This window comes from Microcebus murinus, chromosome 2, assembly GCF_040939455.1.
Source record: "Microcebus murinus isolate Inina chromosome 2, M.murinus_Inina_mat1.0, whole genome shotgun sequence".
Lineage (NCBI taxonomy): Eukaryota > Metazoa > Chordata > Mammalia > Primates > Cheirogaleidae > Microcebus > Microcebus murinus.
The window spans coordinates 69,968,183-69,993,813 of record NC_134105.1 but is presented as its reverse complement, the minus strand read 5'-3'; the positions used below and the strand labels follow the sequence as shown (position 1 = coordinate 69,993,813).

The window sequence follows — 25,631 nt, the reverse complement described above, 5'->3', positions numbered from 1 at the left end:
CCAGGCCTCTGAGAGCTTTTCAGACTAGTGTCTTCAGAGAGTGGTTTAGGGGTATCATCTTTAACTTTACAAAATACAAGTCCATTTTGTCTTGGGCAAAACAGACTTTTCTGCCTGTTAAGGGACAACTCATCTGTCACACTCCAATCTTTTCCTTCCCATAGGGCAACTCTTAAAAGAAGGATGATGAACCCATACTTTCATAGGGGCTTGGGTCCAAGGTCATAAACCTCTGAGGACCTGTAGGCCACTGGGCTCCCAGTTATGCATGGCTATAGTCAGAGAGCGTTGAGTAGCAACTATGCCTTCTAACCAGAATTCTTATCCTGCAGTCTGCTGATGGATGGGGTGAGTGGATAGAATTCAGAAGGCTATGAACTTAGATGGGGAAAAATTGCGTCTTTATTTTTACTAATGTCTAACTGAAAATTAGCATTTTATTCAATTATGAATATAGACAAGAAACTACTACAGTATTAGCAGTGCCTTAACTGTGTCATCAACAGAAATCACAAATATTTTCAGATTACATTACAGTGGTTGCAGATATCTTGAAAAATTTCTTTTATCCACCATTACTTGAAAATATGGTAGTCATTAGTCTGGCTGCTAGATCTTGTTATTTAATGCATTAATAAAGAAGCACATATATTACTACATCATACATTTGTGTGTTTTTTTAATACTTTGATAATTATATTTCAATGTAATAGGTTTCCTTTGTAATTATATGTATTGTACATTATGCATTTTAGAGCATTATTCTGAGAAGGGTCCCAAGGCTTCACCAGTTGTAGAACAAAAAATGGGGAAGAAGAATCCTCCTTAACATTCCCCAGTTTGCCAACGTTCCTGAGTGGCCACATTGGTAGCATTCCTAATGCTTATGGGATTTGGAGTTGGCTTGTTTAAGTTCAGTGATCTTTCAGACCACTTTTTATTTTTCTTTTCTGCAAGTAATAACATAGTCATTCATTCAGTTTATCATTTGTTTGATTAAAATATTCTTAATGCCCTTTATTAGGCTTTCTGCCGAGTATTGTAAAAGATTATCAAGTGGATAAGACTAGTACCTGCCTCCAAGATCTTGGACTTTAATAAGAAATTTATTATTTCTATAAACTCCTTATTAAATTATAAGCATTCTGTGCTATTTCCACCAGTAGCAAGATCTACACCTGAGTGGCAAAGAATACCCTAGTCACAGCGTTATGGCAGGTGATGGCAAGGACAGATATTTTGTTTCTTTTTCGTGTTCCAGAAAGCATGAGAACCTTCATCCACTAGCCATTTACTAAGTACCAATTAGTTGCATGGGTGAGGGAGATAGAGGATTCTAGATGACACCCAGAATTCTGACTTGAGTCCCTGAGAGGAGAGTGCTGCTTGTCAGTAGGAAACAGAACGTGTGAGGGGAAAGTGCAGACCAGGCTTGTGGGAGAGAAGGAAATTGTTGAGTTTTGAACTTTGTGAGTTTGCGATTGTATGATTATAGTTGGATATGTGAACCTGAGGCTCAGAAAAAAGTCTGGCTTCAAAATCTGTCTATGGGAGCCACCAGCTAGTCGTATAGGCTGTAAGTAGAACCATTGGCAAGGATGAGACTGCTCTTCTACCATGCCAACAAGCATTCTTGAAGGCAATGACAGTAGATAACCTCCCAAGTCCCCACAGCACCCCACCAGACAGTACAAAGTAACTTCAGAACTATGAAATTTCCATGCAAATCACACTCTCAACATTGCTTGAAGACAATGCCAAGAGTGATTTTTTAGAAAGTGCATAAACAGACACGAATCCCACGCGGTTCTATCCCTCTCTTCCCCCACCAAAGGCCCAGCAATACAAATTGCTAGGGCTACAGAAGAGCGACACAGGCCAGGGGACCTTGGGGAGAGCTGGAGAGGGTACCAGAAGCTTAAATAGAGCAGGACTTCAGGAGTGGTATTGCAAAGCACATGCCTTTTTAAGGCCAGGCAGCTACTTAAAGGGCCAGGCACACAGTTTAAAAGGCCAGGCAGAGTTGAAATCAGCAAGCACAATTTAAAGGGACAGCCTTCCAAACACACAGTTCCTGGGAGATGAAGAAGGAAAATACGAGGTCAAAAAACAAACAAAAAATAAGAAAAAGGAAGAGTTCTTTACTTTTTTTAAATAATTTTTTGAGCATATTTGAGGTTTACAACATGATGTTATAGGATACATATAGATAGTACAACAGTTACTATAGTGAAGTAGATTAACATATCCATCATCTCCAATAGTTACTTTTTTGTGTGACAGGAGCAGCTAAAATCTACTTACTTAACAAAAATCCTTAATACAATACAATTTTATTACCTTTAGTCCTCATGGGAGTGCAAATATCTTTACAAGGCGGTAATTTCATCTCCTTTGGGTATATACTCAGAAGAGAGTTCACTGTGTCAAACTGCAGTTCTGTTTTTAATTTCTTAAAAAACCTCCATACTGTTTTTCATAGTGTCTGTATCAATCTACATTCCCACCTACAGTGTACTAAGGTTCTCTTTTCTCTACATCCTCACAGACATTTTCCTTTAGTCTTTTTGATGGTAGTCCTCCCTCCACCCACCCGTGGGTGTGAGGTGACATTCCATGGTGGTTTTAATTTGTATTTCCCTTTTGACTAGTGATGTTGAGCACCTTTACATATACTTTTTGGGCATTTATGTGGAAGAGGGGTCCTTAAGCAATTCAATGGTAAAGTAGAAAGAAAAGAAAAATGTAGGTTCTGGCAAGGAAAACATAAATCAACAAAATTAGAGGACAACGTGTAAGTCCTCCTCCCCCCCAAAGAAAAACAAAACAAAAAAACAAACAAGTATTGCCCTAGGCCATGCCCTTCCCACTATTGGAAGAGTATTTGCTTTTTACTAGACTAACAGAAAGGGGTGTCAATTAACTAAGGCCATGTAAAACACTCTAATATGATAATATGTTTTTGAACAACAGAAAAGTAAAATCCTAAAAGGACAATTGCACAATGAATTTTCACAGAAATCAACTATGGAGACTCTAACCTCCTTCCCTCACAAAATGAACATGGAAGCAGAAAAAAAGTGTGTTAATACTCAAAACTGAATTGGATATATTCTAACAAGCATTTGAGAATATGAAAAAACACTTCAAATTAGAAATTCAAATGCTAAGAACAGAAATGGACAAAAAAATAGGAAGAAATGAAAAAACTAGTTGATTGAACTCTGAAAAGTAGTGGAAGGAAAATTCAAGATTACCTCAGAAATAAAGAAGAAATTACAGTGTGCCCACAGGAATACAGACTCATATGAAAATGTAATAAGGGACATTGAAGAAAGACAGGAAAACAACCAAGAGAATGAAAATGACACAAAAGAAGATATAAAGTGGATCTGAGAAAATACAGTGAAAATAGAAGACAGGCAAAACAGAAATATTATTTATATTATTGTATTCCCTGAAGAAGAAAAAAATGAAACACAACTACTCTTTAAAATTGTAATCCAAGAAATTGAAAAGAACTGAAGAAAAGGCTCATCAGCTACCTAGGAATATTAACCTAGAATGATCAAAACTGATACATATCCTAGTAAAACTATTGTATTTCAAAAAACAAAGAGAAAATACTCAAGACCTCCAGAAAAAAAAGAACAAATAATTTATGTTGGCAAAAAAATTCAACTGGCATCAGTTTTAAAAACCAACATACAAAGAAGGCAACAAGGGAATAACATTTTTTAAAAGCTCAATGAAAGAAGTTGTGAAAAAATGATATTTATATAGCCAAGCTTTCCATCAAATATGAAATAACACTTTTCAATATATAAGTATTTATGAAATTCTATGTTCTTGAAGCTGTTCTTGAAGAATCTACTAAATAAGCTGTTCTTGAAGAATCTACTAAATAATGAGTGTCATCCAACCAAATGATGACTGGGAAAACATCAACAAAAGGACTTACTGTGAGCATTTAAAAATATATAAATGTATATACAATACTAAAACAAAAATGGGAATGAGGATGAAAGACTAACGTACAACTGTTGTGTGATGTGATGAAGTAGAAATTTTGCAACTAAAAAATAGGAGGAGAAGGGAGAGAGCTGAATATGCCTACCTTGCTGTACAGGCATTAAGTGGATACTAAAGGATCGAAATCCTGATTTTAGGAAAAAGTTAATAAAATGGGTAAAAAACTAGCTAACTTGATCCTCAAAAAAGGAAAAATGTACAAATACACAAAATAAGACATAAAAATAGAGGAAAATACCATTGAAACAGAAGAAATTATTAAAACCATGAGAGTCTAAGTCATAGACTTCTATGCAAATAAATTCAAAAACCTAAAGTAGATAATTTTCTAGAGGAATACATATTGACCTCACTAAAGTTAGGTATCAAACCATATATCAACTTCCATATAAGAAATGAAGAAAGTTATTCAGAAACTCCTCCACAAAAAAAAAAAAAAAATCACCATGTATGGATGATTTCACAGAGAAATTCTAACAAAGCTTTAAATACCAGCTAGTCTCACTGCTCTATAAATTGCTCCAGAGCATTCAAAATGAAAGAAAACTTCCTAATCCCTTTTATGAAACAAATATAATATATCTAAACAGATAAAGACAACAGCAAGAAGTAAAACTACAGAGCAATATCACTCAAGAATATCAATGCAATTATTAGCAAATATAATCCAACACACATTAAGGTAAAAATATACATGATTAAGTGAGATTTATGCCAGGAATGCAAGTCTGGCTAGGCGATCCATTATTAGGTGATCTATTAATATCATATCCCATAATGTATTAGTTGCCTTTGGGCAATAACAAATTACCACAAACTGGGTGGCTTAAAGCAACAGAAATGTATTATTTCACAGTTCTGGAGGCCAGAAATACAAAATCAAGGTGCCAGCAAGGCCATGCTCCCTCTATAGGCTATGGGACAGAATCTATTCCTTGCTTCTTCTGCTTCTGGTGTCTAGCATATTACTTCACATTCTGCAAGGGTTTGGATGTGGTTTGTCCCCACCAAAACTCATCTGGGAGTTTAATTGCCGGCACCATAGTATTGGGAGGTGGGGCCTAGTGAGAGGTGTTTGGGACATGGGGGAAGATCTCTCATGAATAGATTAATGCCATCTTGTAGGAATGGGTGAGTTCTCACTCTCATGGGAACAGATTAGTTCCCCAGAGCTCAGACTGTTATAAAGTGAGGTTCTTCTTCCTGTTTGGCCTCTCTCTGCACACGTCTGCCACCTTTCTGCTTCTCCACATGTGTTGACACCGCACATTACCTGTACCAGAAAGCTGAGAAGATGTCAATGTCATGCTCTTGGACTTTCTGGCCACCAGAATCATGAACTAAATAAACCTCTTTCCTTTATAAATTACTCAGTCTCAGATATTCTGTAATAGAAACACATTCCTTGGTTCATGGCCATTTCACTCCAATATCTGCCTCCATCTTCATATTGCCTTCTCCTATATGTGTGTGTCTAATCTCTCTCTGCTCTCTCTTACAAACACATTTATGATGGCACTCAGGGCCCACCCAGATAATCCAGGATAATTTTCTCATCTTAAAATCTATAACTCAATCTCATTTTCATGAACCTTTTTGTCCAAATAAGCTAATAATCATGGGTTCCAAGGATTAGTACATGGACATATCTTTGGGAACCACTATCAGGCTACCACATTCCACCCTCTGGCACTAAAAGTTCACATCCACCCCATATGCGAAATACATTTCCTAAAATCCACAAAGTTCTCCACATATTACAGCATCAACTCAAGTTCAAAATGTCAACTGCTCAGAAGTCCTAAATCCCATAATCTAAATTCTAAATCATTTAAATCAGATATATGTGAGATTCTGGGTATAATCTATCCTGGGCCAAAATTTCTCTCCATCTGTAGACCTGTGGCACTAGAAAACAAGTTATCTGCTTCCAAAATACAATGACGGGCAAGCATAGGATAATAGTTATAGACATTCTCATTTCAAAAGAGAAAAAAGGAGAAAGAAAGTGGTAACAAGTCCAAAGCAATTTCAAAGTCCAACAGGAATATGCTATTAGGTTCCAAGATTTGGAATCCTCTGTGGCCCAAGGACCTACCCTCTGCACCCAGTGCTATCTGCCTTATATACCTATGGATCCAGCCACTATGCCTGTGGATCTACCTCCATAATCGGTTACTCATTATTGAAAGTTAGCATATGCTTACAGGTGAGTAGTTTCATCAATCTGGTTCTTGCCTATCGAATATTTGGAGTCCAACAGCCTTCTTGTATTTTATTCTGTCTCTGTTGCCTTTCAGTCTAAGCCAGGAGTGATTCTACTGCTAGAATATTCTCAAAAACCTAGTGGATCTCCTCTGTATGTTATAGGCATCCACACCATGAGACAAGAAGTCCTCCGTAGAACTTTCCTGGATAATACTGTCTCTATTCCTGGATTCTGGTGAGATGATTGATTGAGTGAACTCACAAGCTACACAGCTACTCTTTTCAACACTAGCAAAAGTTTGTCCAGCCACATCCTTGACCTTCCTTCCAGGGCACACTTTTCTAACAATGAACGTCCCCATTTTAGCATCATTTGCAATCTGGATGTGCTGAGAATTTCCCAAATCATCAAGTGCTGGCTCCTTTTTGGCTTAATAATACATTCCTCAATTTATCTCTCTCCTCTGACATTTTACAATAAGCAGCAAGAAAAAAACCAGGCTGCACCTTCAATACCTAGTTTGGAAATCTCTGCAACATGTCTAAGCTCATCTCCTATAAGTTCCATTTTACACACAGCCATGAGTCAAAATTCAGCTAACTTTTCTTCCACTATTTGACAAAAATCACCCTTCCTCCAGTATCCACAAACATACTCCTCATTTTCTTCTGAGTCCTCAGCACAAGTGCTTTTAACATTTCCATTTATACCAACAATCTCTTTAAGACAATCTAGGCTTTTTCTAGAATATACCTTAAAACTCTAACATTCACTATTATCCAATTTCAAAGCCACTTCCACGGTTTTAGGTATTTGTTATGGGAACATCCCACATCCCAGTATCAAATCTGTCTTAGTTTTCTATGGCCACTATGACAAATTACCATAACATATGTCTTAAAACAACAGGAATTTATTTTGTTACAGTTCTAGAGGTGAGAAGAATGAAATCAGGTGTTGACAGGGCCATGCTTTCTCCATAGACTCTGGGAAAGAATCCATTTCTTTCCTCCTTCAGCATCTGGTGGCTTCCAGCATTTCTTGGCTTGTGGCTATAGCACTTCAATCTGTCTCTATCATCATATCACCTGTTTTTCTACATATTCATCTAATCTCACTCTACCTCTCTCCTATAAGAACACTTGTGATGGGATTTAGGGCCCACGTAGATAATACAGGATCATCTTCTCATCTCAAGATCCTTAATCACATCTACAAAAACTTTATCATATAAGGTATCATTTACAGCTTCCCAGGAGTAGAACTGGTTATTGTTGGGTGGTCATTATTCAGCTTACTACACATAATAATGTTTAAAGGGAAAAAAATTATATCACCATCTCCATAGACCAAGAAAAAAATGCTGAGAAAGCATTTACAAAATTTAACACACATTTGTGTAATAATGTAGTAAAACTACTCCCATGTGTCATTATCTTACTTAATGGAGAAACACTAGAGCCATTTTCCCTAGGATCAGGAACAAGACATGAATGGTCACTATTTCAGCTACTATTAGTGATATTAGCCAATGCAATTAGACAAGAGAAATCAATGGAGGGCATAAGAATTATTAAAGAAGAAGTAGAACTATCTATATTGTCTATATTGTCTATATATCTATATCTAAGAAGTAAAACTATCTATTTGCAGATGATATGATAATATACCTGGAAAATTCCAGAGAAACAATAATAAAACTAACTCAAACAATAAAAAAATTTTTATTGAAGAAGCAGGATATAAAATTAACACATAACCATCAATAGCCTTCATATAAAAAACAATAAATAGGAGATATAATGATGGAGAAAACTCTACTTAAAATCATCAAAATGTACTTAATACTTATGAATAAATTTAATATGAGGTATAAAAACATGTACATGAAAAATGTTAAAACACTCTTAATAGACACTAATAAAGACTTGAAAAAATGTAAAGACATCCCTGTTGTTGGATAGGATTACAGCATTATAAAAATATCAGTTCTCCCTCAGCTAATTTATAAATGTAATGCAATTCCAATAAAATACCAACAGGCTATTTTCTGAAGCTAGACAATTTGATACTAAAAGTTCATATTTAAAAAAATTTAAGAATAAGGTATAAAAACACTGAAAAAGGAAAACTATCTGTAGTGATTTGCTTTATTATAAATTAAAACCTTTTATAAAGTCTGGATAATTGAAACAATGAATATAAAGACTTTTATAAAGTCTGGATAAATGAAACAATTGAAATACTGGAACATGAATAGAGAAATAGGCAAATAGACAAATAAACCAGTAGTAAGAACAGTCCAGAATTAGACTCAAATACATATAAATATTTAGTATATGACAAAAGTTGCATCTCAAATCACTAGAGTAATGATGAACTTTTTAATAAATAGGAGCAACTAGGAAGTCATTTGGCAAAAAGATAAACTTAGATACATATCTCACTCCATATAGTAGAATAAACTCCAAGTAGATTAGGGATCTAAATATAAAAACTGAAACCATACAGTATAGAAGAAAACATGGCTAAATTATTCTTTAACTTTGGCATGGAAACTTTCTAACTATGATTTAAAATCCAGAGGCAATTTTTAAAAGCTTAACAAATTTGACTGTATTTTTCTGCATCACAAAAAAATCATAAACAAAATTTTTAAATGATTAACATACTGAGAGAAAATATTTGTAGCATTACAAGAGAAAAGGGGCTGATATTTCTCACATATAAAGAAATGTATAAAATTGAGGAACAAAGAACCAAAATTCTGACAGAAAAATGAGGGAAAGACATAAACAGATAATTCATCAAAAAAGAGAGATCAAAAATTACCTTCACACAGGAAACAAATGCTCAAGCTCACTCATAATTGAAGAAATTCATTCCTTACCTATTGACTTTGTAAAAATAAAGTAAATATGAGAATACATTCCATTAGTAAGGCTTTCTGGTGAAACATGAGAAAATAGGCACTTTCATAAATCCCTGATGGGTATGCAAATTGGCACAACCCTTTTGGAGAGACATTAGGCAATGTGTAACCAAATTGCATATGTATTTTCTTTTTGACCTAGCAATCCCACTTCTAGAGTATATATCTGATAATACAAAACTACACATGCATGAAGTTACTCATTGCCATGTTGCTTGTAATTAATTGCAAAACACTGGAAACAACTTAAGTGCCCATCATACCTGGGAGGGTGCCCATACATAGTTCATCCACACAATGGAATACTATGCAACTGTAAAAAAGAATGAGGATAATCTCTAGAACAAATATAGAGTATTTTCCATGGCACATATTAAGTGGGGAAAAAAGTAGAACTCAAAAAAGAATCTACAGTATGTGATTCTTTGTTTAAGAAATCAGATATAAAAAAGATGCACAGATGCCTGTTCCTTTATGAAAAAGAAATTCAAGAAAGATAAACAGGATTTGAATAAATTCAAAGCATATCCCTCAAAATACTTATCAGCAACAAAAGAAAAGATAGTAACTGTATAGTGGAGAAACCAGCAGGCACTGATCTAATGAAGCAATCAAGGTAAATATCATCAATAATAAGACAGATAAACATCATGAAGTCTTTGATATGATGCCCTGAAAGGGGACACATTTCTTTAGTATTATTGTCAGAATAGCGTAACCTCCCTCCAATCATGAAAAAACATCACACAAACCCTAAATTAAAGAATATTCTACCAAATAACTGATCAGTATCCTTTAAAAAGTGCCAAAATTATGAAGGACAAGGAAAGACTGAGGAACTGTAACAGTTTGGAGGCAACTAGGAAGAAATAACAACTAAATGCAATGTGGGGTGTCCTGGGTAGGCTCTGAAAGGCAGAAAAATGACATTTGCTGGAAAATCAGTGAGCTTCATATGAAGTCTGCAGCTTAGTTAATAATATTGTACCAGTGTTAATTTCCTATTCTTTATAATCATATTATGATGACGAGAGAGATTAAACATAAATGGAAGCAGAGTGAGAGATATAAAGGAATTCTTTCTAGTATTTTTCTAGGAACTTTTTGTAAGTCCAAAAGGAGTTCAAAACAGAATGTCATTTTAAAACCAAAAATAAATAAATAAGTAAAATGGATCTCTTAACTTCTATTAAGGGTTTTCTGGAAACCTCCACCTTTCCACAACTCTCCTATAAAAATTTCAAAAACATTTCTAAAAACCACTTACCACTATTCTTAACTCACAGTGATCAGAAGGGCAGCCTCGCAGGTTGCCAAATTAGTGAAGAAGAGAAGAGGCTAGCAGGAAGAGGAAGTGGAGCATCTGAGGCAAAGATTTTTTAAATGACCTGTTTTGTGTTGCTAAATTTATTCATAACCTGGAATGGGCTACAACCATCACAAGGACACAAAAATCATCAGGTAAATTCAAGGACTTTTAAAAAATGCACTCCAACCACCTCCTGTCCAAAACATTCAAGCTTAACCTTTCTCCTGAAAATGCAATCTGCTGTTTACACCCTGCCCGCATACCAGACTCTGAGACCTAGATTGCCACGCGAGCAGAACCATCACCTTGTCCTCATTCAATAGGTTCTCATTGTTACATTACCAGCTTAAGATCCTAGGGGTATGTGGAGATGTGCCTATCCATTGCTGAAAGATTTCATGCACAATTTATGTCCTTCACATAACTTTGTCCTTAAAAGCTATCTTTGGAATCCATTCCAATTATGTTTTTCCAGCAATCACAGAAGGGGGTGCCTATTGTTTTTGCATATTCAAAGTAAAAGAAATAAGACAAAGATCTCAAAATGATCAAGGTGCTCGCAATAAAAAGGCATTGGTAAGCATTGCACCAGATATAATATCTCCAGGCTCTGTACCTCTTTTATGGTCCAGAAAACAGAGCTATGCTAACAAAACGTGTATGTGAGAACTAGTAGCTACAGTTAAGCCAGCTGACATGGCACCAGCCACTATATTCAGGTGTAGTGATGTGCTTGCCATTCTGCTTAGCTCTTTCTACTTTCAAAACCCTGTTCATATATTTTAGTTAATTTGATCCTCAAACTACATTGTAACATAGGTAAGATAGATATTCCCTTTTAATAATCATAACACCATTCCATTTGCTTAAAACTATAGAAAGCCTTTTATTTACATTACCTTATTTAGGTCTCATGAAGGGAAAAAATAAAAAGTAGTAGTACCTCCATTTTTTAGATAACTGAGGTTCAGAGATTGACTGGTCCAAAAACACCTAAGCAATGGGAGCTGGAGAGGAGCTTGAACCTAAGAACAAGTCTTCTGACTTATAATCCAGACATCTTTCCCCCACTGTGCCATAGCTGCACACCAAAAAGAGGAGAAATTATAAGGTTCTGACTATAACTCCAAAAATGAGTCTACACATGACTTCACACTAGAAGGGACTTGAACAGGGTAATTCTGTTCAGCTGCTTGGCCACCACTGCTATCCCAATGAGACCAGGTAGGAACAGAGCATTGAAGTAAGTTGTGCAAGTAAAAGCCACTAGATCAGAGCTGGTATGGGATCCAGGCAGTTATCTGTACTGATATCTGTGGTTTGCTTAGGAAAACATTCCAAGGACTTTGGAAGAACCAGATAGTATAAACATTAATTCATTGATTAAAGCTCAGAAAGAATCACTAGTTATTTGAGAGAGGAGACAACTAGGCATAGGATGGCTCCTATTATACAAAAAAAAAAAAAAAAAAAAAAAAAAATCATTGAGCCAGCTCTCTACCCTTTACTTCTTGCCCCAGTAGATCTTAAAGATATGGTGTTCACCTTGCCTAACCAAAGAGGACTGGGTCTCATAATTAACAGGACTCTAGACTTATGCTCACCCTTCAGCATGCTGCTGGGTTCCATGATGTCCCAGAGCCTGACTATGAGCTTATAATGGAATAAAAGAACTAAGAAACTGAGGAGGGACCAGAAGCTGCAGGAGTGGGATGGGTACGCTGGGAATCACATGATTCCTGGCCATGCTGAGGATGACACCCCCGGGGAACCTTTCCAGCCACCCCTGTCTCCGCCCCCTAGCTTAGATGGACAAAGCTCACTAATCTGGCAGCTGTCATTTTACTTACAGTGACGTTAGCAATGTGATTGATTTTATCACCAGCAGCCTGGACTCCAGGAGGCCCCCCAGGTGTCGCTGGCCTGCACAGGTAGAGCACAGCCTCCGTGCATGCAGCCTCTGCAATGGAAGCAGAGCTTCAAGGCCTTTTCCTCCAGGGCAAAGGGGATTTGTGTTTCGCCTCTGCTTGTTTTTATGTATGGGTATTTCGGGAAACTTTCACGTGTGCAAAGCAACATTCTGATAAATAGTGGAGTGTGGCGCTGCCTGGCTTCCTGGAGCTGAAGGTCACAAGGAAGAGACCAAAACTGGTAAACTCGGGGAGGTTTTGGCCCGAACTTGTAAATCCAAACAATCTCACAGTTATGAAATGGAAAGTTTGTGGGGAAAAACAAATGCTTTGGTTATTACAGTGTTACTACATTCATAAAATATATTTCATTGGGGGGGAGTTTACACAGGGGGTAATGAGATTTTTGCTTTATACATTATTTATAACCGCTTAATCCAGGTACTGTGGGTTATTTTTTTATTCCTTCGTTTTCACAGCTACAAAACACTTCAGTATTTCTAATTTATTTCTGCTTACAATACAGATGTTCTCAATTGTGTTTCTAACTACATTTCAACCGTTATGATCGTGTTTATTTGTTTGTGTCAGCACACAAGCAGGGGTTGAATGTGCAGCACACAATAGTAAGGCTTCACGAAGCCTGTAAAAAAGCCTCTTGTGCTTTCGTTATCAACAAATTAAAGTATGCCGCGTGGCACTATCTTTATCATCAGTGGTTTTAATCTTCGAATAATTCCCCCGCAGTTGAGTAGGCAGAGCAACAGCCTTCTCCTAGTACAGAAAGGTTGCATGCCTTAAAACAGCACTTTTCAAGATGACCATTTGGAAGCAACATTTGGAGAACATTTGGGTTATGTCCTCTAACTGAATTTCCAAGCTGTTGGTAACGGACTAAAGAAAATGCAGTCTGTACTGAATACTAAGAATGCAAGAGTGTAAGAACCTTGAAGGTCATGTGTAAATATTGACATTTTAATTTTATTTAGTGTACCAAATTGGGGCCCTCACATTGCTTATCTTGCCATAAAGCTCCATACCCACTCGCACGGCCCTGCAGATTGTCGGGGAAAGATCCGATCTGAGCGGCTGTGGGTGCTCTTCCTGCCTTTGCTAACAAGGCTGAGTTTTGTTTGTGCAAAATCTGAGTCAGAGGGGCGTTCCTCCCCTCTCATCTCCACCACGGACTGATGCACCTAATTAGATAGCAGAAATTTGCGGGCTGAATGTTCATGTAGTGACATGAAAGCCAAGATGCAAAAACAGCCATGGAAAACAGCCTCTCACTCACTTACAGAGTCAAGTCAGGTGTCTAAAACCAAAGTTATTTGGGGAACCAATAACTCGCTAATTTGGCCGGAACACCCTCTGTGCGTCCTCAGCAGCAGTGCGAGGAAGAAATGCCAGCATGTCCTCAGGCTCTGTACCCTTCTCACAAACCAGGACTCCTCCTGCAGAGCTTATGTTAATCAAGGCCAAATTCTGAAGGTGAGTTACAGGCAACAGTCAGGTCTCCCCGCCAACAGCAGTGGTTAGGACTCCCCACGCACTTAACAACTTCTCCGAGACATTTGACTGTTGACCTACAACAGCATTGCTTTCCTATGCCAAAGCAAGGAGCCGTGCTTGTGTAGAACAGCCTGGCAGTTTGGTAACTTGCCAGAGGCTCCTGTCTCCCCACGGTGAGGTCACTAGAATCATTTCCCTCCTGGAATACAGTCGATTGAAATGCAGGTCCAGCAGAAATTAGGGGCCAGTGAGTTAAACATGGAGGAACTGGGGCCACCTCAAATGGTCTTTGGCCTAAAAGGTTTTCTCTAAGTGAAAAGAAGGAAATTGAATGTGGGAACAAAATGATCTTTTAATGCTTCATAACTCAAATTCTCTGACTTACCTCAAAACGAGGGAAATGGTATAAAAGACCGACACCGTTTTTTCACCCACTGCATTCGAGTTTGAAAGGTGCTCCTCAAACATTAATGATCTGGCCTCTGTGCCCAAATAAATGTCATGATTTACAACTCACGCTTTCGGTTGCAATGCTAATCATGCTTCCCTACTCCAGCCTTCTACGTCTTATCCAGTTCAACTACTGAAATAGTGCATTAGATTAAAGCAACTAGAAAAGATCCATTGTTTTCTTTTGTTTTGTTTTTAAGTAGTACTGAGTAGGCAGGGTCAGTCCCATTCAGAATTCCCAAGTGGACAAATGTCTGGGGCCCCTCCCCTGTTCCTCTGTACCCCAGCCCCACCCCACACCTCCTTGGCGTGGCCCCTCCATCCCCACTAATGAACTTTCAAGGTTCTTCTACCTCTGCTAATCTCTTTCAACCATTGGAAAATAAAGTCGATACCTACCTTAGGGTACCTGTCTTCATGAATTAGTTTTTTGTTTTGCACAGACCAAGAGAATTTCCATTTTAAGAGAAGGAAATAAAGCAAAGGAATGAAATGTTACAGTTGGAATGTCACACACCATGGCATCTGGATAAAATATAATTTGGGGCAGGGGAGTCTACACTCGGCATTCCTAAAGCAGACAAACCAGTCAAGTCAGTACCTATAAGGCAGGTTCCTGTAATTTCAGGACCAGGCACTGCCCACCCACGCTCCACACCCCTTCCCACTGTGATGTTTCAGGCGCAGTATAGAACTGCTCTGACTGCCTACTCAGAACCTGAAACTAAACTAACAGAGTCTAGCTGCCCTGTTTATTCTCAAGACCCTATTGCCTCCCCATGTCCCCAGAAAGAAAGGAGCAGTGATTTAAAAAACATTCCAGAAATGGATGAAAAGCATGTTAGGGTTTACTCTGAAATATCTAAGTTAAAGGAGCACAGTTCACTGTTTTTATAACGATTTTGATTACTCTGCCTGGCCCCAAATCATTTCGGTCTGAAGCCTACGATGCCTCTTTGCCAGTGTGGTCTCCTCCAGTCGCTCATACTTGAGCCTACAGAGGTGGGAGTGGAGATAGAGAAGACTTGTTTCATTTGACATTGTGAAAATGATGGCTTTTATCAAGTTCAATGTCATAAGTTTTCTTCTGTGGGAAGGAAGAGTGTACTTTCCAGTGAGCAATAGTTCTTTATTATATAGAAATGGCTCCTAATTCTCAGCAGATAGAGCATTTGAGAAAACAGGGGTGTTCTCCCAAGGCACAAAGAGTAATGTGATGGTCAATGTGATTGACTGTTGCAAGCTTCAATAGCTAGTTGCAGAGTGCTGTCTTGAAACATGGGAGAGAAAAGCGCCTGCTGGCCCAGGGAGGCCACCGCTGGGAGAAGCATAAACATCCCAAAAGGCTACCAGATCAACTGTCATTTTCAAAATTATCATTAAAAGCAGTAAGAATAGAAAACTTAGGCTGTGTTTACTGGGTTCGCAAAACATCCTCCCAAAACGGGGAAAAATTCAATTTTCCATGAAGTTTGAAATCTGTAATTGTCTGGCATCACTTCCAGGCATGTAGAAAAAAAGATCGTTTTTCTTTTCATGTGGATCAGTGCATCTCCATCAGTGTGCACTCAGAGGCACCGGGGGAGTTATGAGGGTTTGGGGGTCTTTTTTGTTTGCTTGTTTGTTTGTTTTCAAAATATGTGGTCATCTGCCGGGTGTGGTGGCTCACGCCTGTAATCCTAGCACTTTGGGAGGCTGAGGTGGGCAGATTGCTCTAGGTCGGGAGTTCGAAACCAGCCTGAGCAAGAGCGAGACCTCATCTCTACTAGAAAAAAATAGAAAGAAATTAATTGACCAACTAAAAATATATATACAAAAAATTAGCTGGACATGGTGGCACATGCCTGTAGTCCCAGCTACTCGGGAAGTTGAGGCAGGAGGATTGCTTGAGCCCAGGAGTTTGAGGTTGCTGTGAGCTAGGCTGACACCATGGCACTCACTCTAGCCTGGGCAACAAAGTGAGACTCTGTCTCAAAAAAAAAAAAAACGAAAAAAAAAACACAAAAATATGTGGTCGTACCACACCACAAATCTATACTGAAATCAAATTGCACAGTTTATGTCAAATAAATGTATACATTAAAAAATTCCCCAAGTAAATTCTGAGATTGACCCCTGATTCAGTGACACTAATACAAACACTTTAACTTACCTCTGAATGTTGTGATGACCAACCTTCAGATTTGAAACCCACAACTTCTTACCTGGGTCCATGAAGGCATGAAAAGAGTGAGAGCATAAATGCTGAAGACAACCTTGACAAAAGTGAACACATGATTAAGGGATTTAGGATGCAAAATAAAAGAAGCAAAGCGCTCTGCCTTCCTTGTCTTCTTAACGCTGCTCTGGTCTTGGCTCTCAGTGGTGCTGAGGCCCTTCATCCTGCGCCTACTCTCTAAAGAATGACTTTATCCCACGGCCCTCTCCCTCTCCCCTTGAATACCTGCCTAGACCATCTCACCTGCTTCCTTCGCTTCAACCCCCTGTGCATTTAACTCCCAGATTAGTCTATTGGGGCAGCCATGGCAAAGTCCCACAGAACTGCAGACCCACTGGGTGTCTTAAAACAACATAAATGTATTTTCTCACAGTTCTGGAGGCTAGAAGTCCAAGATCAAGATGTCTGTAGGTTTGCCTTCTTCTGAGGCCTTTCTCCCTGGCTTCTGGATGGCTACTTTCTTACTGTGTCCTCATGGGACCTTTCCTCTGTGCTGGCACCCCTGCTATCCCTTCTCCTTCTTATGAGGACACCAGTCCTATAGAATTGGGGCCCACCCTAATAATGTCAACTTAAGACCTCTTTAAAGACCCCATCCCCCCAATACAGTCACATTCTAAGGTACTGAGGTTTAGGACTTCAACATACAAATTTAGGGGGACACAATTTAACACACAAAAACTCTAAGTTTTATAACCCTAATGCGACATATTGATTGGCTCATATATTTGAAGAATTTTCACATGGAAAAGGGACAAGATATCTATGTTGCAAAACAAGGACGAATGTGTAGAAGATAGAGGCTGCAGTGTTTATCAAACCTGGATTCTATGGATGGTACCCAGTGACTTGGGGTATCCTTAGGGTATCTCCCCATAATCTCCATCTAACTCCAAATTGTGTCAAAATAAGCATGCAAGCTAAGTAAAAACTCGGTGCTCATTAGACAAAGTAGCTTCAAGACAACACCCTTGATTCTCCCTCCTCTCCAGATTGCCATCCCTCTACCTAGGAATTTTGGATTTGCCAACTGCCCAGAAAGATGAAAGCTATGCAGTGTGATCATTGTCAAGTCCTGCTGAGCGATGAGAGAGCTGGCATATGTAGAACCGCCTTGGCTTCTTGGGGTCTCCTCTGGTACATCTAGCTCAGATGAAATGGAGGGTCTGCAAAGCCCACCCACCGCACCACCACTTCTACCAGTTCACAGGAGAACAAGGGAAACAACAAAAGACCAAATCTGGAAGATATTGCTATAGACCTTGAAGCCTTATGTAAGAAACTGAGAGATTTGTGGGAACCTTTAGAATGTTGATCTCTTCTTACACCCTACTAATCACTTTCACTGAGGAAGTAGCAGGACCAGCTTTCTCAGGTCATTATCACCTGCCCTTGACAACTGCACTCACCTACTGCCTCTCCAGATCATTCCAGTCAATGATGTGGTCATGGCCATATGCAGCCTGGGTTTCTCCCCTGACAGCCAGACCCACCTGAATCAAGAAAAATACTTGAATCAGTGAAGGACAACTAGCATCAAGTGATATTTTAAGGCAAATTCTTGAATGCCTACACTATTTCAGTCTTTACTAAGAAGCATACTTGTAATCTGATCAGTAGAGTATATGCAGCACTCGCTTTCATAATATTTTTGTAGGAATCAATACAGTGTGACCAAATTGGTGTCAATAGGTTAGATTCTTATTTGTCATTATTGAGGGTTTTCACTCCTTCATTGAAAAACTATTGGTTTACATCATGCCATTTGACTTCTGGTTCAAGTGCTTTCAAAGAAACTGATTTCTTAAAATGTATTCTTGAAAGCCTGACAGTGTAACAGTTGGGAAATCTAAGTCAGGACTGTACAGCAGACTAAAGATGGGTGAGATGGGAAGGGATGGAGGTGACCAAGGACAATAATATCACATATACAAATAGATGTTTGCCAACCCAATCGAGAAGAGCAAATGGAACAACCATCAATATCTAATCTTTGATAAAGCAGACAAAAATATACGCTGGGGAAAAGAATCCCTTTTCAATAAATGGTGCTGGGAAAACTGGATAGCCACCTGTAGAAGGCTAAAACAGGACCCACACCTTTCACCTCTCACAAAAACCAACTCACGCTGGATAACAGACTTAAACCTAAGGTATGAAACTATTAGAACTCTAGAGGAAAAAGTTGGAAACACTCTCCTAGACATCGGCCTGGGCAAAGAGTTTATGAAGAAGTCCCCAAAGGCAATCACAGCAGCAACAAAAATAAATAAATGGGACATGACCAAACTACAAAGCTTCTGCACAGCCAAAGAAATAGTCATGAAAGTAAACAGACAACCTACAGAATGGGAGAAAATTTTTGTATCCTATGCATCCGATAAGGGACTGATAACTAGAATATACTTAGAACTCATGAAAATCAGGAAGAAAAAATCAAATAACCCCATTAAAAAGTGGGCAAAGGACTTGAACAGAAACTTTTCTAAAGAAGACAGAAGAATGGCCAACAAACATATGAAAAAATGCTCAACATCTCTAATCATCAGGGAAATGCAAATCAAAACCACAATGAGATATCACTTAACCCCAGTGAGAATGGCCTTTATCAAAAAATCTCCAAACAATAAATGCTGACGTGGTTGCGGAGAGAGAGGAACACTCCTACACTGCTGGTGGGACTGCAAACTAGTTCAACCTCTGTGGAAAGCAATATGGAGATATCTTAAAGTGATACAAGTGATTCTACCATTTGATCCAGCAATCCCATTGCTGGGCATCTACCCAAAAGATCCAATGACACTCTACAAAAAAGACACCTGCACTCGAATGTTTATAGCCGCACAATTCATAATTGCAAGGCTGTGGAAACAGCCCAAGTGTCCATCAATCCAAGAATGGATTAATAAAATGTGGTATATGTATACCATGGAGTACTATTCAGCTCTAAGAAACAATGGTGACATAGCACATCTTATATTTTCCTGGTTAGAGCTGGAACCCATACTATTAAGTGAAGTTTCCCAAGAATGGAAAAACAAGCACCACATATACTCACCAGCAAATTGGTATTAACTGAGTAGCACCTAAGTGGTCACATAGGTACTACAGTAATAGGGTATTGGGCAGGTGGGGGGGGGAGGGGGGCGGGTATATACATACATAACGAGTGAGATGTGCACTATCTGGGGGATGGTCATGATGGAGACTCAGACTTTTGGGGGAGGGGGGGAAATGGGCATTTATTGAAACCTTAAAATCTGTACCCCCATAATATGCCGAAATAAAAAAAAAAAAAGAAGGAAAATGTACAAAAAAAAGTGGGAAAGCACAGTTTGATTTAAACTTTAAAAAGTAGCCAAGTGTCCCAATATCTTTCCATTAGGAAAAAAGTACAGCTATTATTCAAAGGAAAAATGTGGGGGGGAGAGTACATTAACAAAAGGAGTTTCATTTCAGTTTCTAAGCCTTATAAAGAATCATCCTCATCATCTTTCATTTGTGCAAGTTTTCACACTCTTCAAAGTCACAAATATTATTTATTCATCCAACAAACATTTATTGAGTTCCTCCTCTGCACCAAGCATTGTGCTAGATATGGGAGATACAAATGCAAAGAAATAATACTTCATAGAAGCAATCAATCTCTTGCCCTGAACAAATTTAAGGAAGGGAAAAGTCTTTGCAAAGATCAGAATGGGTCAATGATTTTTTTTAACATGCCTTCCCTCCCCAGAATTCCAAAATCCTAGTAATGACAAAGGTGAAAAAAGAAATCACCAATTTCCCAGTATTATGAGAAAGCTATTTCACTGCTTCTCATTCATTAGATTTCATTGCTAATCCTCAGAGAGCTTCATGCAGTTTAAGAACGCATCCCTCCTAAGCCTTTATAAAAGTTTCTAGGGATGCCCAAGGACCTATAGACATCTCTATTTGCCATACTCCTGGGCTGAAATGGGGTAGTGTCCTTTCTCCTTAATTGTAATAGGTTAGGCATTAGATTTACAATAAACCCTGAGTATACATTAATTTGAAAAGCAATTAAGGACCACCTATGATGTGTTATGCACTGTGACTGGAATTACAAGAGGTGACTAAGACCATGCCCTGGCCACAAGTAGTCCAGGAGGGGAGAAATACATATAAAAAGCTAAAACGGAATGCAAAGCAAATGTTCTCCAGTAGTGGGAAGGGCATGGCCTAGGGCAGACATCTTCACCTAAATGTCCCTCCCCTCTCACTCCTGTCCTCGCCATGCTACATGATGGCATGAGCATCCAAAACCAACAGCTGCCAAGCTTTAGGCACCATGTTCTGTTTGTATTTAAATTCTTCAAAATTGGGTTATGAAAGTATGTCCTCTGAGCCCTTTAGAAAACAAGCCATCCTAATTTCACTTAGAAAAGATATCATATCAGATTAATCTTCTTGTTTTGATAGGGAATATTGAATTAGGTGACTAGACAGATATAGTAAATCTTGACTTGAATGAGGATTCTGAGAAGGTCTCGAGATTTCCTGCTGGTCACGTTGAAAAATGATTTGTACCGAGTGATACCAAACAAGACAAATTCATAATGTTTAAACTACAGTGTCCTAAGGGTGCTGATGAGACTTGAGGAAAGTTTCTAAAGACATTCCTTAGCTTGTGCCCTTAGCTCTGTATTATCCAAACATGTCACACAATAATTTAGATGAAGATGTAGAAATCATGCTCTATCAAAATGCCAATGAATTAAAAGAAATCTCAGAACATGGCAAATAACTGGCACTGGTCCATGATAGATATGTTTTTGAAAGCTTCTAGAATGAATGAATAAATGGGTTACACAGATTTGAAAGAGGAATTTACGCTAAGTAGATCATATGTAGCAGGATAAATTTAAGGTCCTGCAGAAGGAGAGATTTTACTGAGCAGTTTGATTGGGGTAGTCATTCCCCACCCCTGTAAAAACAAGAAAAGATAAAACATAAACAAAACAACTTAATATTCTAATCTTATATTGATTGCATCAATAGAACCTAATATGAAGAAGATGATAATCTACCTTGCACTATCAGGCCACATCTGGAGAGGTTTGTTCAATTCTGGATGCTACATGCTGAACTGACTTAAGGAAAAATCGAATAGTGAATAGGCTAAACATCACATCATGTGAGAAATAATTTATTATGTGTGATTATCATCATAATCATAAAAAGAACTAAATGCCAAGTGCCTTATATGAATTTTCTCATTTGGTTCTCACATTTTGCCTGTGAGGCAAGTACTATTATTATTCCCATTTCACAAATAAGAAAATAAAGGCTGAGGGCAACCAGGCAACTCGCCCAAAGTCAGGGAGGCAATAGGTGGAGCAGCCATGAATCAGGCTTCTCTGGTTCCAGAGCCTACACAATTAAGAAGAGGGGATGAATATTAGAAAGACTGCCACATGGAAACTGGATTGGGGAACATTCATACTGGCTTTAAGAGGGAGCATTAGAACCAAAGAATGGAAGTTACTGGAAAAATTGGCTCATTATATGAAAAAATGTATAATAATTCTTTTAGATGCCTCACACAGATCCCCTCCCAGGCTTTTCCACCCCATTTCAAATCAAATCGACTATTGCGTTGAATGAGGGCAATTATATTAATTGCAAAGAGTTTTCTGTTTTCTGTCTACCAAGGCAGATTTTTAAGGTGGTGTCTTTCTGTTAGTCACATTTCTACGTCTCTCTCTATTTCTGTTCCTATTAACTACTACACAGATCTGAGTAATACAAGTATTAAAGATGTTTAGCTTTGACTTTACAAAATATATCAGCTGTAGCTGCCCTTGAAAGCCAGGAATTGCTCCTTCCCGCCATGCCGCCTTGAAACCGGGATGGGAGATTTACAAGTCACCCCAGGTTTTGAAAAGAAGCGATCCATTTCCAAGTTGCAATCTCCTTGAAATAATCTCCCCAATTACATGGAAGTAATTTACTCTATATTTACTTTCTGCTTTGGACTATCAAATATCTCTTCCTCTTACCCCCAGGGGCAGCAGCTGGGATTAAAATTTCCACTACCTGTCTTGCTGGGGTTGTATTATTTAACTCTTTCATGCCCACATAGGAGCAGGTAAAGTTTGCATGAAATGATGACTCAGGTCACAACTAGCCCTAAGATGTATTATTGCTATCTTAACCTTATTTATTTTAACATCTAACCTGTTTCCAAAACTGTTTATTATTTTTAGTAAGAATTATTTCCACAGCACTGAGGCTGGCTTATAAAAAAATTAAGCAGTGGAAAGTAAAATATTTAAGTAACGAGTTGACCCATGCAATGCCAAACAAAAGAACGGATGTATTGCTTGCTACAGGTCTAGGCAAAATTCAAGTGGTGCTGAACCCAAAGCCCCCCTCAATTGGGTCGAGTCTCACCTTCTACCCAATGGAGGTGCCAAAGCACTTTTGGTCTCTAATTCCCTCTCCTGGGTGTGGCCCTCTAAATCCCAGAGCTTCCTCCTGTCCAACCTCTTATGGAGAAGAAGAAAAGTGTTCTGAAAATAAATCTTGGTGCCTCACATCCCAGAACCATGGGTGAGCTTGACTTGCTTTTGTTTTTAATAATAAACTACTGGCCAGGTGCTCATGCCGATAATCCTAGCACATTGGGAGGCAGAGGGGAGGATCACTTGAGGCCAGGAATTTGAGACCAGCCTCAGCGACAGCCAATAGAAATATTAGCCAGGTGCAGTGGCATGTGCCTATAGGTCCAGCTAGTGGGGAGGCTGAGGCAGGAGGATCACCCAGGAGTTTGAAGTTGCTGTGAGCTGTGATAACGCCACTGCACTCTAGACGGGATGACAAACCCTGTCTCAAAAAAAGAAAAAAAGACTACTTTGTAGAACTGTTTTAGGTTTATAAAAAGTTGGGCAGAAATCACAGAGACTTCCCATAGACCCCTTCCCCACCTCACCCCCACTCCCACGGCCTCCCTTGGTAATAACATCTTGCATTAAGCATGACATTTTTTTTTCCTTTTTTGAGACAGAGTCTTGGTATATTGCCCAGGCTGGCCTTGAGCTCATGGGTCTGAGCAATCCTCCCACCTCAGCCTTCTGAATAGCTGGAACTACAGGAAGCTACCACCATACCTGGCTGAGCATGACTTTTTGATAGGGCACTCCAGGTTTGCTGTTCTTAAGTTCCCTGATCTTAAGATGACAAAGAAAGTGGTCAGGCCCATCCCTGCTCCAAATGGGACTCACTCAATCCTGAGGCCGTAACCAGCTGCCAGGAGCAAGCCATTCCCCCTGCTAAGAAGTTTTTGCCACATCAACAGGAGCCTGGCCCAGAGGCAATGTCCCCTAAAAACAGGCCAGACAGGGGAGCAGGCAGGGAGCAGGAGGCGGGAACCGGCTCTGGCAAGAGCCCGAGAACAGCAAGTTTCAACAGGGCACTTTTAGAGACATTGTTGGCTACATTATTTTATTTAATTACAGTGGGATAATCCTTACATGGGTAAACTATTTATTAAAAACAAGGCCGTGCAGGAATCCGGCAAATGTCGTGGTGCTGTTGCCGGTGAGAGCTGCCCCCACAAATCGCTCTGTCGGGGTGTGCTGTGCCAGGAAGAGCCTCTTCCTGGTGCCCTTTTTCTGCACCAGCTTTTAATTGCTAATGAATTAAACTTTCCAAGGAGATAAGAATAATGTTGCACACAGACTGCATGACTAACAAGGACGATATAAATAAAATCATTCCAAGCTTTATCTGCGGGAAGACAACAGTGCCTGTGTTCAAGTGCAGCCTGGGATGCCCCCCCCCCCCCACGAGATTAGGTTGTTATTGCAGAAGCTGAGGCTTACACACTGTTAAAAGCCGGAGCTAATAAGTTCACTTAAGACATTAGGCCTAATTGTGCTGTTTGTCAGTAGGGGAACCTGTTCCCCAAACCTTAAACCATTCGATGCACCAAGTGAGGGTCTGAGATCTATAAATATGCCGAGTGAACTCTGTAGGATTCTGAGTTAACTGTGCTCCGTGATGTTTATGAAAATGGCAAGATCCAGTCCTGGTGCATTCTGTACCTCCAGGATGATGTGTATTTCCACTTGGTCCTGGAGCTATCATAACAAGTACATGTGAGGGGAAATGTTTGTGCTTTTATTTTTGGAAACTTACCATAAAAATCTGCAAGCATCTCCTATAAAAATACAGAGTTCTCTGTCCAACAAGTTGTTTGGGGGAACAGGGGAAGGGGTCGTTTATGTATGGGCTGTTTCAAGTTTAAAAAAAAAAAATGTCTTCATGACCAGGAGAAATGACTGATGTCGAGAGTTCTGAGTCATGGTTTGAGTTCGGCTGTGGGAGAGTAGAGTATCTTGTGGTTAATGTTTCTTGTCTATAAGAGGGTGTGGTGCGCTGTGAATACTACCGTTGTTGTGGCTGCATGTTGAGTGCAAGAATCCTTTGGTGATGTAAGATCATCTAGAATGGCTACAAATGCAGAATAGCTAGACGTGTGCATGTGTGTGTGGGGGGGTATAGGGGAAGAAGGTCAAGTCAACCAGGGTAGAAATCTGATGCACTGGTAGCCCATCAGGATACCTTTGTCTGGAAATCACTCTCCATCAGTCAAGAGGCTTCAAAAATTAATTTAATTTGATTAATGGGAGATTGAAATCCCACACCGAGGCCTTAGGAAATTTCATGGTGAATTAAATGAAGTGGATCATTTCATACCTCAAACTTTTCCTGTGGCTTCCAGGCAGAATCCATAATCTTAGGGAGTTTATGAGGCAATCATTCACCCCACGACACATCTGGACTCTGATTCCAACAGGTAGATGCTTGAGTCTATCCAGCCCTTCACATTCATGCTCCCAGCCTTTCTATTTTCCAAATACTTTAAGTCACCCTGAATGCCCCGTTATCACTTAACACTCAACATAATCATGTAAGCTCACTGTAGAAATCTTCAACTTGTCTAGAAATGAGCTCATTAGTTCTTAAAACGATATCCTTTTCCCTGCACCTCACACTTCTTCCTATAGGACTCCCCTTCTCCCTCTCCCTTACTT

The 25,631-nt window shown here is 39.1% G+C and overlaps 1 long non-coding RNA gene across 1 annotated transcript in view; it reads right to left on the bottom strand.

Annotated features, from left to right (window-relative positions):
* The window catches only part of LOC105862740 (uncharacterized), an 87,916-nt gene extending 75,432 nt beyond the window's left edge, over positions 1-12,484 (bottom strand). Inside the window, exon 1 of the long non-coding RNA XR_012923687.1 lies at positions 12,333-12,484. This is a non-coding gene — a long non-coding RNA (uncharacterized LOC105862740). The remainder of the gene's footprint in view (positions 1-12,332) is intronic.
* Positions 12,485-25,631: the final 13,147 nt, after the last annotated feature.